This window comes from Gracilinanus agilis, chromosome 3 (assembly GCF_016433145.1).
Source record: "Gracilinanus agilis isolate LMUSP501 chromosome 3, AgileGrace, whole genome shotgun sequence".
In the NCBI taxonomy this organism is placed as follows: Eukaryota; Metazoa; Chordata; class Mammalia; order Didelphimorphia; family Didelphidae; genus Gracilinanus; species Gracilinanus agilis.
In genome coordinates, this window is record NC_058132.1 from 204,869,379 (window position 1) to 204,881,432 (window position 12,054).

Consider the following 12,054-nt stretch of genomic DNA (forward strand, 5'->3'; position numbering starts at 1 on the left):
AAAAAACTTGGGGGTTTTAGTGGACTTGTGGTAAACTAAATGAGTCAACCAGAAGGCATAGTAATGTTCCTGCAAAGGCTGTTGGGAATATTAAGGTTCCTCATCCCAGAGGCAATCTCTTAAGTCTCCCTTCGGCTCTGACACTTTATGAAAGGAGTAATAGCTTAATCAAATCGGGCAGAATGGCTTCAGAGATTAAAGGAGGCAAGAGGTTTCCTTTATGTGGGAGCAACAGGAAAGACTGTAGAGTACATGGCGTTGGAGCGAAGCCTTGAAGAAAGAGAAGGATGTCAAAAGGGTAAGTCAGAGATGGAAGGAACTGAGTCTGTTCCAGGCATTGGGAATGGTCTCTTGAAAACTTTAGATCAGGAAACAAGACATCCTGATTGACTGAAACTTAGAATTCATGAAGGGGAGTGCTGTAAAACAAGCCTAGAAAGCTGGATTGTGGGGGAACACACATTCTTTATGGGCAGAGATCATTTGGTTTTTGGCTTTATATCCCCAATGCACAGTATCTGGGCCATAGTAGGACTTAAATAAATGTTTATCAATTGACTTTGGATATTGTGTTAATGAATTGTTTTTATATAATTAGACAATAGAGAGCCCCTGGAGATGTTTCAAAAAGAATGGGATAATGGTGGTACATTAGAAAATTAAATTGGGAGTGATGTGAAGAACCGGAGAGGGGAAAAATCGAAAGTAGGTGGGGAGTGTATTAGGGTCTAAACCAGGTTAAGGAGAGGAAAAGACAGATATGGCAGGTATTTTAGAAGTGTTATCGATTGGATGTGTGTGCTCTCTTTTTCTCTCTGACTAGAAGCTTCCCGAGTGCAGGGACATCTTTTTGCCCTGGACAGATTCATTGAATGGCTGACATAAATCTCAGGAAAGATTTGAAGAGAATAAAATCCCTGGTAATGGTAGGGGGTGAGGGGCAAGGAGAGATTAGGGAAGGTTAATTTGTGCCATTTCAGGCCTGGCACACTGGACAGATGTTCAAACAGAATAGGGAAACTTAAGCTTTCTCTCCACTCAGGGACTGCCACCCCTTCCGGGAAAAAAATCAGTTATCTTCTTGCTCTCTCTCCACCATCACTTTTTCTCACATGACATATGTCCTGGGGGCAGATGGCCTGCCTGCCTGCCCTCTGACCTGGGGAACCATACCAGGAGAGACAGCCCAAATCAAAGGAGATGGTGACATGTGCTAGCTTTGGGGGAGCTCAGGGCTTCTGTCTCCCAGCACCCTGCTAATTTGTCCCAACGATCCCCAATTAGCATCCTGTTTCTGGAGATTATGAACTGTCAGCCTTTGCTCAATTCAGATTCTGATTCATAGAAGAGGCTCTCTTTTTTGACCTTTCACATATCACTGGGATTTTCCATATTCTGGCTCCCTGCACTAAGAGTCTGAATCTCTTAATTAGTTGTTATTGATTAGGGCTGATCTTGGGAAGAATCTCTGTGGTGGGTCTCTTCACCTGAAACACAGAAAGCCTGATTTTCTGCCTAGACTGGCCTGGGGGCTCCCCAGATAGCCCTGAATCGGATTTCTTAAAGTCAGAGACAAATAATCCAACAATTCTGTCTCATCCTGGCTCCCCAAGGTGTCTGGGAAGAAAGAAGGAAAATTGTGTAAGGTTCTTAGCATATCTTCCTTTTTAAATTTTTATTTATTTCTTTTTAATTTTTTAGACATTCAGTTCATTATTTTTAAAAATTATATGTAGAAACAATTTTTTTAACAATTGCTTTCTGACCTTTTGCAATCCAAATTTTCTTCCTCCTTCCCTCCCTTCTCTCCTCTCTAGACAGTAAACAATAATATAGTTTATTCCAGTGTTTTCATGTAATACAAATTTCCAAGTCATTAAAGAAGACATATATGGCACATGAAATGGGCATACCTTCCTTCTTAATTCTTTCTGTATAGACACTTTTAGACCAGAAGAATGTTCCCCTTTCTGTCCACCGACATCATCCCCAAACTTGTGCCTGCCAAAGAGCAGCCAGAACTCTCCTCCTCCAGGAATCCTGCCCACATTAGCTCCCTCCAGTTCCCCTCCTGCCTTTATTCCGGGCTCACTCTTCACTCGTGCAGCCAGCTTGCAATATGGGTTATGAATTTGAACTTGTTCACGTGTTGCTCTGTAGGTGTCCTTGAGTACTTTCTGTAGGCTTATTTGTCTTATTTCCTCTCTTAAATCATGAATAAGGTCCTTGAGGGCAGTGTTCATGTCTTCTGGTAATGAAACGCTGCTATATAAATGTAAGTGATTATTATTACAGTTATTATTTTCTCCCCATTTAAAAATGACTAGTACAGAGTCGGCATACATTGTGTTCTCTATCAGTGCTGAATGACTTCATTTCCTGACATTCAAAGCCCTTTACAAATTTCTAATCATATCACTCCTCTCCTCAAAACTCCTCTGTGACTCTCATTCTTATCGAATGAGATCTGTGCCCGTTTTTGCGTTCAAGGTTCTTTGAAATCTGTCATGATCCTAGTCCTTTCCAGCCTGGCTCCCTTCCATATGCTCTCTGTAAGGTCAGCTAAACTGGGCTATTCTCTGCCTCTGGAACATATGTTATCCTTTCCTGCCCCTGGGACTTTACTCTTGGAGTTCCCTAAGCTTGGACTAACAATAACTTATAGTTTATCTTAGGGTAAGTTTCCAAAAATTTTTCTTTACAAAGGCTGCAAGTGGTACATAAAGAAGTTAAATAACATCCTGAAGATCTCACAAATAATAAGGGCATCAGTTTCAATCTCTTAAGTCCAAGAACAGTATCCTTGCCAATATACTTCCTGCTTATTGAAAATATACCAGAATTTGAAGCCTACTTTTTTTAAACCCTTACCGTCCGTCTTGGAGTCAATACTGTGTATTGGCTCCTAGGCAGAAGAGTGGTAAGGGCTAGGCAATGGGGGTCAAGTGACTTGCCCAGGGTCACACATCTGGGAAGTGTCTGAGGCCAGATTTGAACCTAGGACCTCCCGTCTCTAGGCTTGGTTCTTAATCCACTGAGCTACCCAGCTGCCCCCTGAAGCCCACTTTGAATACATGCTCCTCCATGAAGATTTTTTTGATTCACCCTATTAGGAAAAAGCCCCAACAAACCTTTCCCCAAGTTGAGTCTCCCAGAGAGAACCCTGTATTTATCACTCCTTATCCTCTTCCTCTCCTTTCCCCCAATATACGACTTACTCATTCATTAGCTTGTATCATAGTTATTCCTATGTAAAGAGGTTGGGAGGAGGACTGACCCATGGGAGTCCAATCCTCACTGGGGCTCTGAGGCCTGCTGTCAACTCACTTGAAAGGTTTGGTGAGTCTACTTTAATTTGGTTTTAATTAATTAATTTTGGTTTAATATTCTGGTTCTTGTTACATCTTCTTGGTCAATATTCCTTTGTAAATGCTAATTGTTCATTGTTTCCCAAGGATATTGAGGAGATAACAGCTGGTTAAATGATCCTGTGGAGATTACTAACTGGTACTGGCCAAAGATAATGGAGAGTAATTGGGGTGACAGATATTGTGGAGAACATATTTGATAAAGAGTTTGAGTTAATGGCATCAGAGGAACCTCACTGGTCCATAGAGGGCATCCCTAGAACCCTGAGGGGGCAGATGTAGCCTATGATGGTCTGGGTCCATGTTGGCGAACCTATGGCATGCCTGCCGGAGGGGGCTGCTCCCTTCCCCTCTCCACCGAGCCTGAGGACATTTTCACTTCACCTGCCCCTCTGCCAGGCAGCCCAATGGGAGTGCTTCCTCCCTCCCCTGTCTGAGGTACATGCCTCACGAGGGTACAGTTTGGTCTCTAAAAGGTTTGCCATCCCTGGTCTGGGTTGGGTAAAGCCAGCATCTCACTCCATATTTATCTGTTTTATTTCTCCAAGAAAATTGTAAATTCCATGAATGCCAGGTTCATGTTTTGTATATAAACTTTGTATCTTCCGGAGCACCTAGCACAATGCTCTGGGCATTATAAATACTTGTTGATTTTACAGTTTGGCTTCTACTTACCTCCCCGGTTTTTCCCCTCCCTGCTCCCCTAGTAAGTATTCCTTTTTAGCCAAAAAAGTTTATTTATTTTTTCCCTGAGCAAGACAAACCATTGCTACCTCTTCACAATCTCTCACACCATTCTCTCTGCTTTCAAAGCCCTCTGCACTTTTCTCATCTAAGTCCTACCCTTCCTTGAAAGATCAGCCCTCCATGAAACCTTTCCTGACTCTCAAAAGGGTTCTTTTTGTTCCTCAGAATTCCCATACCCTACGGGAGCATGCTGGAGCCAGCTTGGGCCAGCTTGTGAAAGTCAATTATTAAATTTTAAGAATGAGCATTTACATCTGGGAAACTGACAAACAAAGCAAATCACAGCTTGCTTTATTATTTTATTGTTTAGACTTGAGAAACTGATGGAGGAAATGCTAATAATGTGGATTAAACATAGCAGTGTTCTATGCATACATTTTCTAGTTGGAAAGCCGTTTGTTAAACATCAACATGCTCCCATCTATAAATATGATTTATCAACTGCACTACTCACAAACTGCTTACTATAAACTGCCTTGTACTCTGAATTATATATATATGCATATACATATTAACATAAGACATATGTTTATGAAGGAACTTGATATTTTCTTTAAGTTTATTTATAGGAATCAGTCTCTTACTTTTATGCTATAGATCATTAGTGTTAGAAGGGACTTGAGAGGCCATCTTGTCCAACCTTTCATTTTTCAGATGAGGAGACTTATTATAACTTTGTAGTAATATGCATATATATTTGCTCTATAACTGTGGTTTAGGGGATGGGGAAGAGGTTGTTGTTATTGTTTTTTTTTTTTAACCAGAGCTGTGATTTCATCAATGTAGGGAATTTTAGGGCAGCTAGGTGGCACGATGGACAGAGTGCCAGGGCTGGCACCAGGAAGACTCACCTTCCTGAGTTCAAATCTGGCCTCAGACACTTACTAGCTGTATGATCCTGGACAAGTCACTTAATCCTGTTTGCTTCAGTTTCCTCATCTATAAAAAGAACTGGAGAAAGAAATGGGAAACTAGTCTATTATCTTTGCCAAGAAAACCAAAAATGGGGTCACAAAGAATTGGACATGGACAACTTGGGGAGTAATCAGCGGAGAGAGCCCAACTTATCCAAGGTCACACAGTATGTCTCAGAAGAGACAAAGGACTTCTCGTCTTTGACACCAACGTTGTATTCACATCATGCTAGCTCATAGTTGACAATATATGATTTATACATAAATGAATCACATAGTTTTTTGTTTTTATATTTGTTACTACCTTGCAGATACATGTTTTCTGTCTCATCCTTTATTAGAGTTACCAGTTGAATTATATCCCATACCATTGATTCTCTTGTCCTGTTGTAGCTCATGACTTGGTAAATTTGAACTCTATTTTATGTCTTCTTTAATGCCACCCATACCCTGCTGAAAAAAAATTATACAACTGTGCTGACTGGCTTTATTGTGAATTTGTTATCTAGTTTCTTTTGAGCCCTCACCACTGTACAAGTTTTGTTTTTGTTTTTCTCCCTCTTTGGGCAAGTTACTTACCCTTTCTAGGCTCAAGTTTTCTCTTCTCTAAAATCAGGGGGTTGAACTAGATAGAATATTCTTAACCACTGTGTCACAGATCCCTGGGACAGTCTGGGGAAGCCTGTGTTTTTGTCATTCAGTTTTGTCTGACTCTTTGTGACCCCATTTGGGGTTTTCTAGATACTAGAGTGGTTGGTCATTTCCTTCTCCAGATCATTTTATGATGAGGAAACTGAGGTAAACAATATTAAGTGACTTGTCCTAGGTCACACAGCTACTGTCTGAGGAGGGATATGAATTTAGGAATAGTCTTCCAAGCTCCAGGCCTAGTACTGTATCCACTGTGTCACCTAGTTGCCTAACTTCCCTAGGAGAAGCCTATAGATCCTCTTAAAGAATAATACCTTTAGGGGGCAGCTGGGTGACTTAGTGGATTGAGAGCCAGGTCTAGAGATGGAAGATCCTGGGTTCAAATCTAGCCTTGGATAATTCCTAGCTGTGTGACCCTGGGCAAGTCATTTAACCCACGTTGCCTAGCCCTTACCACTCTTTTAGCCTTGGAACCAATACATAGTATTGATTCTAAGATTAAAGGTAAAAGTTTAAAAAAGAAAGAATAATATTTTTAAATATATAAATAAAATGCATAGGATTACAGAGTAAGCCAATTATATTAAAAGATAGTTATAAAAAATTTTTTTTAAAGAACTATGTTAAGAATCCCTCATAGACGATCTTTGGAATTTCTTTCAACTTGGTATATGTGTTCCCACGAGAGCTATAATCTCTAATTAATTTTCTAGCATCTTTTTTTAAACTCTTATCATTCATCTTAGAATCAATACTATGTATTGGCTCCAAGGCAGAAGAGTGATAAGGGCTAGGCAATGGAGGTTAAGTGACTTACCCAGGGTCACTCAGCTAGGAAATGTCTGAGGCCAGGTTTGGATACAAGACCTCTCATCTCTTAATGCGCTGAGCCATCTAGTTGCCCACTTCTAACACTTCTTCCCAGGACTTTTTCTGAACCTTTCCTTCTTCCCTCAAACTCTTCCCTCATCTTTCTTCCTCGGAGCAGCAGTCCCTTCTTGACTGAGAATATTGTGGACAACTGTTATGAGTTTGCTCTTCTCTGTATCCCCCAGTGGAATAGAAATTCTTTCTGTTCTTCTCCTTGCCTTCCAGAGCGAGAGAGGTGGAAAACTTGTTGGAGTTCCTAGGAGTTTAGGATTAGGTCTCCCTTTGGGAGAGAAAGTGGAATTTCCTAAAGGCAAGAACCAATTGAGGCCAAGGAGGACACAGATTCTAAGAGAGAACTCTTTTGAGTTTGTTTTATTGAGACTCCAGCCCTAGTCACTTCTGGGAAGAAATACTGCAGGAACCAGATGAGGAAGCATCTCACTGTTCTTTCTCAAGTCCCCTTACTCGTGCCTATCCTTTTTGAATGAAAAGGAGCTAGGATCTAATGAGGCCTTTGGTAGAGGGGAGGATTAATTCCTGGATCATACTTCAGGTCACTGCCCCAAAGGACAGGACCTCTTTAGGACGGCATGTACAAAGTAGAATCAAAGGGTTGGGAGGGCTCTATTCTAATCCCTTACCCACTGAAGGATTTCTTTGTTCTCAGTGCTTAGATAATTCTAGTGACAGGGAGTTCACTATAAATATGTGGTTAGGTAATGCAATGCATAGAGTTTTAGACTTGGAGGCTGGAAGTCCCAAGTTCAATCTAGCCCCAGACACTAGATATGTGGCCCTAGACAAGTCACTTAACTTCTTTGTGACTCAGTTTCCTCATCTGTAAAATGGGGATAATACAAATAACACCCATCTCCCAAGGTTGTTGTGAAGATGAAATGAGATAACATTTGTCAAGCACTTTGTAAATGTGTGCACATATATAGTATTTAGAAATGCTAGCTGTCATCATTATTAATGTATTTTTATTTCAAACATTTTTCAAATATTTCAAAAAAATATTATTATTTCACAATGGCAGCTCAGGCCTTTTCTGAACAGATTTGGCTGGTTTTCTGAACAGATTTGGCTGTTACTAAGTTCTTCCATACTTACTAATTTCGGATTTCAAAATTGATTTCTCTATAACTTCTGCCATCATTCACAGTGCAGAGTCTGAACCTTATTCTTCTTCTCTGTGATAACGTTTCAGATTTTACAGGATACCTTTCATGTCTTCCAATAGCTTCTTTCTATTTAGGGTTACCCCAGTGCTTTCAACTTTTCCTTATAACATAAGGGCAGCTAAATGGCACAATGGATAGTGTGCAGGGCCTGGAAGACCTGTGTTCTAATCCTGCCTAAGACCTTATGTTTGATCCAAAGCCAGTACCTTAGCCATTGTTTCCCTTAGTTTCCTTGTCTGCTAAAATATGGAGATAATAGCATCTACCATACAAGATTGATGTATGAATCAAATAGATAAGATATAAAGTGTTTAGCAATTTTTATAGCAGTAGTTCTTAAACTTTTGGGGTTCTGGACCCCTTTAAACTCTGAAAAACCATTGAGGGCCACAGAGAGCTTTTGTTTATATGGGGTATATCTATCACTATTTACCATCATATTAGAAATGAAAATGTTTAGGATCAGCTAAGTAGCCTTACTTGGAGTCAGGAGAACTTGGGTTTAAATTTGACCTCAGACACTTCCTAGCTTTGGGACCCTGGGTAAGTCACTTGATCTTATTTGCTTAGTCCTTCTCTGCTTTAGACTTGTTTCTAAGATAGAAAATAAGGGTTAAAAAAATTAAAATGTTTTAGTAGTATTATGACAAGTTTTGATTTCATGAACTCCCTGAAAGGGTCTCTTCAGGAGTCCCCGGATCATACTTAGAACTGCTGCCTTAAAATACAGTATGAATGCTAGTTATTATTATTATTATTATTACTCCCTCAAATAACAAGCTTCATTAAGTGCTTACTGTGTATACAGTCAGGGACTGTGCTAAGCGCTGTGGATTTGGAGACAAAAGCGAAGCAGTCCCTCTCCTCGTCACTCTGGCCACCCTCCTCTGGATATGCTGCTGTGTACTGGCATCTCTTTGGAAATGTGTGGTCCAGAATTGAATATTCCTGATGTGCCCTGTTAGGTGCCAAATAGGACAGAACATTGACCTCTCTCAACTCTTAATATTAGCTAAGACAAAATTCACCTTATTTTTTTTTTAGAAGCATATCACAGCGTCGACTCCTATTGAGCTGATGACCTCATTAGCTCCCATTTGTTTAATTTTCATCTCTAAGCAGATGTTTTCACATCTCTATATTCAGCCCCAGGTATTCTCCAGAGCTTTAGTGGTGCACTTCCAATCGTCAATTGTAAATTTTGAACTAGATGTTCCAAGGGCATTTCACTCATCATTTTCAAAATAGGATTCATTAGTTTTCCTCCCCAAACCCATCTCTCTTTTGAACTTCCCTATTTCTGACAAGGATAATCCTATCCTTCTAGTCCCCCAGATTTGTAATTTTGTAATTTTGATTTCATCCTTCATTTCTCATTCTTTCTCCATATCTAATTAGTTGCTAATGTGTGACTTTTCTGCCTTTACATTTTTTTTAACCCTCACCTTCTGTCTTAAAATCGATACTATGTATTGGTTCCAAGGCAGAAGAGCAGTAAGGGCTGGGCAATAGGGGTTAAGTGACTTGCCCAGAGTCACACAACTAGAAAGTGTCTGAGCCCAGATTTGAACCTAGGATCTCCCATCTCTAGGCCTGACTCTTCATCCACTGAACCACCCAGATGCCCCCAACTTTTTAAAAGTTTAATATACGGTATTGGTTCTACAGCAGAAGAGTGGGAAAGAGCTAGGTGATTTGCTAGGAAGTATCTGAGATTAGATTTGCCCTGGGTCATACAGCTAGGAAATGTTTGAGGCTACATTTGAACCTAGGACCTCCCAACCCCAGGCTCTCTATCTACTGAGCCACCAACTGCCCCTACAACATTTCTCTTATCTGTCCTCTTCTCTTCACCCCATCTTAGTTCAGTCCCATATCACCTCTTGCCTAATCTATTATAATACCTTTATTTTCTGCAATATCGGTCCTTTTCAGGGACGCACCTCCACCTCTGGTGCTCAGCTGGCATTCAACTCTCACCTGAGGCTCCAAGAAGTTATAGCATGAGCAGCGGCCACACCCTAGTAAACCATCTCTGCAGATGGGCTAAACCAGGTTAAGCTTAACTGATGGGCCACAAACCTGTGGGTGAGTTAGCGGGTGTCTGCCCCAGGCATGTGAAGAGTGTCCCTGGTGGAAAGGGTGGGTAAGAACAATTTATTCTGATGGCCATAAAGGTGGCTAAAGCAGCTATTCGTGGAACACTTAGAGCTTGGTCAAACAGGGAAGACCCCAAGGTTATGTTTTCTGCATCCTGGGCCATTGACAATTGTCTTGACTTTCATCTTGCCTCTAAGCACATATTTAGTGATTGGATGACTGGAAGAGAGAATGAGGCTGACAGCCTTGTGTAACTCTGTCCAGTTTAAGTCTAATTTGTGCACAAGTCAAGATATCACTCCATGATATCATTGGTCCTCTTAGAAAATGAAGGAAAAAGAACATTACCTTCCTAATTAATCTCTTTGTCCTACGTCTCTTACCACTCTAATCTATGCCCCACACAGCTGCCAGAGTGATTTTCCTAAAGTACAGATTTTAACCATGTCCCATCACCTCCATTTAACAAACACCAGTGGCTTCCAATACTCTCTAGGATCAGATGGAAACTCTTCTGACAGATAAGCCTGGCCCCAGTTTGACCATACATGTTCCCCCTTACACTAAGGTCCAGCCAGACTCGTTTTCTCTCTTATTTCTCACATGAGACTGGCCTCCCAAGTTTGTGTCTTCCCCAAGCTGTCCCCTAGGCCTGGAATGCACTCCATCTCCCCTCTGCCTCTTGGAAGTCCTGGTTTTCTTGAAGACTCAGCTTAATTGATCATTTTCTGCATGAGGCCTTTCCCAGTGGTTCCTTGCTTCTAGTTTCTCCTCCATTACCCCCAAGCTTGCCTTGTATCTATTTTGTTTGGATATACATGTCTCCCCTGTGGCTCTGAGGGCACAGTTTTGGCTTTATTTTTATATTCCCTTCACCTAGCATAGAGGCCTGGAACATAGTAGGTAACTGATTGATTGGTTGATTGTGGTCAATGAAAACCCCCATGTGTTTGTTTTTTTTCACATGAACTACTATGAAGTCAACCTTCCCAGCCTATATTTATGGAATTGATTACCAAAACCAAAACCTACAAATGTAGAACATTACAATGATTGCAGTTAAATTTCATTTTTATTCAATGTGGTCCATCGTTCCAATCCATTGAAGTCTTTTTTGACTTCCAATAGTCTGTCACCCACAATCAGAAGTACTGCAGCTGCCACCAACATGAGTATCCCAGGTAGGATGAGATCTCAGGTGCCATTTCCTAGAACACCAGCATTTCACATTCTGTTTCAAACACTGGGGTTGGATAATTTGGGAAACATATGTATCTGTCATTATCTGTCATTAAAGGGCAAGGCTTTGGGTTGGGGAGACACATTGAGTCCGACATGCAGTAGTCTTATTTACACTCCTTATGTCCTTCCTGTCTTCTACCCTGGGACTGACTGTTTTCTCTTGCTCCCCCAATAATCCCTTGTCACCCTAACAGTCTGCCATTCTTGAGCCCCTTGGATTGTATGTTCCACAGAAACCAGATTCCTGACCTGGTCCATTTTCTGCCTTCTTTGGTTCTCATTCAGATTCCTTCCTTCAGACTCACATCCTTCCCTGTGGAGGGCATTTTCCTCCAGTCTCAATCACTAATCAGTATTACGTGTTTGTCCCCTGTGGGGATACACCATCATGCCTCGGTAACAGTTCCTCTTTCAAAGTCCAAGTAATCTGTTTATATTGCCCTCTCTCTAACCTTGTTGTAATTATCTACCAATTTTGAGGTCATTCTCCCCTTGCTCGAATGACCAGCTATCATTTTCTGAGAATTTTATATTCATGGTCACTGTTAATACCCTGATCATGCTATTCCTCAACCTTCTTAGTTTCCATGCTTTCTTCCTCGTTTCCATCTCAACCAGACGCTAGCACATTCATATTTTATATTTCACTAACTTGACTCAGTGGTGAGAGCACTGGGCTTGGAGTCAGGAAGATCTGATTTAAAATCTGGCCTGAGATACTGCCTAGCTGTGTGACCCTGGGCAAGTCACTTAACCTTTGATTGCCTGACAAAAGGATCCACTGGATCCACTGGAGAAGGAAATGGTAAGCCACTCTAGTATTCTTGTCAAGAAAACACCATGGATAGCTATGGCTCACGGGGTCACAAAGAGTCAGATAGGACTGATCAAGTGAATAAAAATAAACCTAAGGAACCTTATTTGTGGCAGCATCATTTACTCAATCTCCTTCGATTGAAAGCTTGGTTTTGAGTCTTC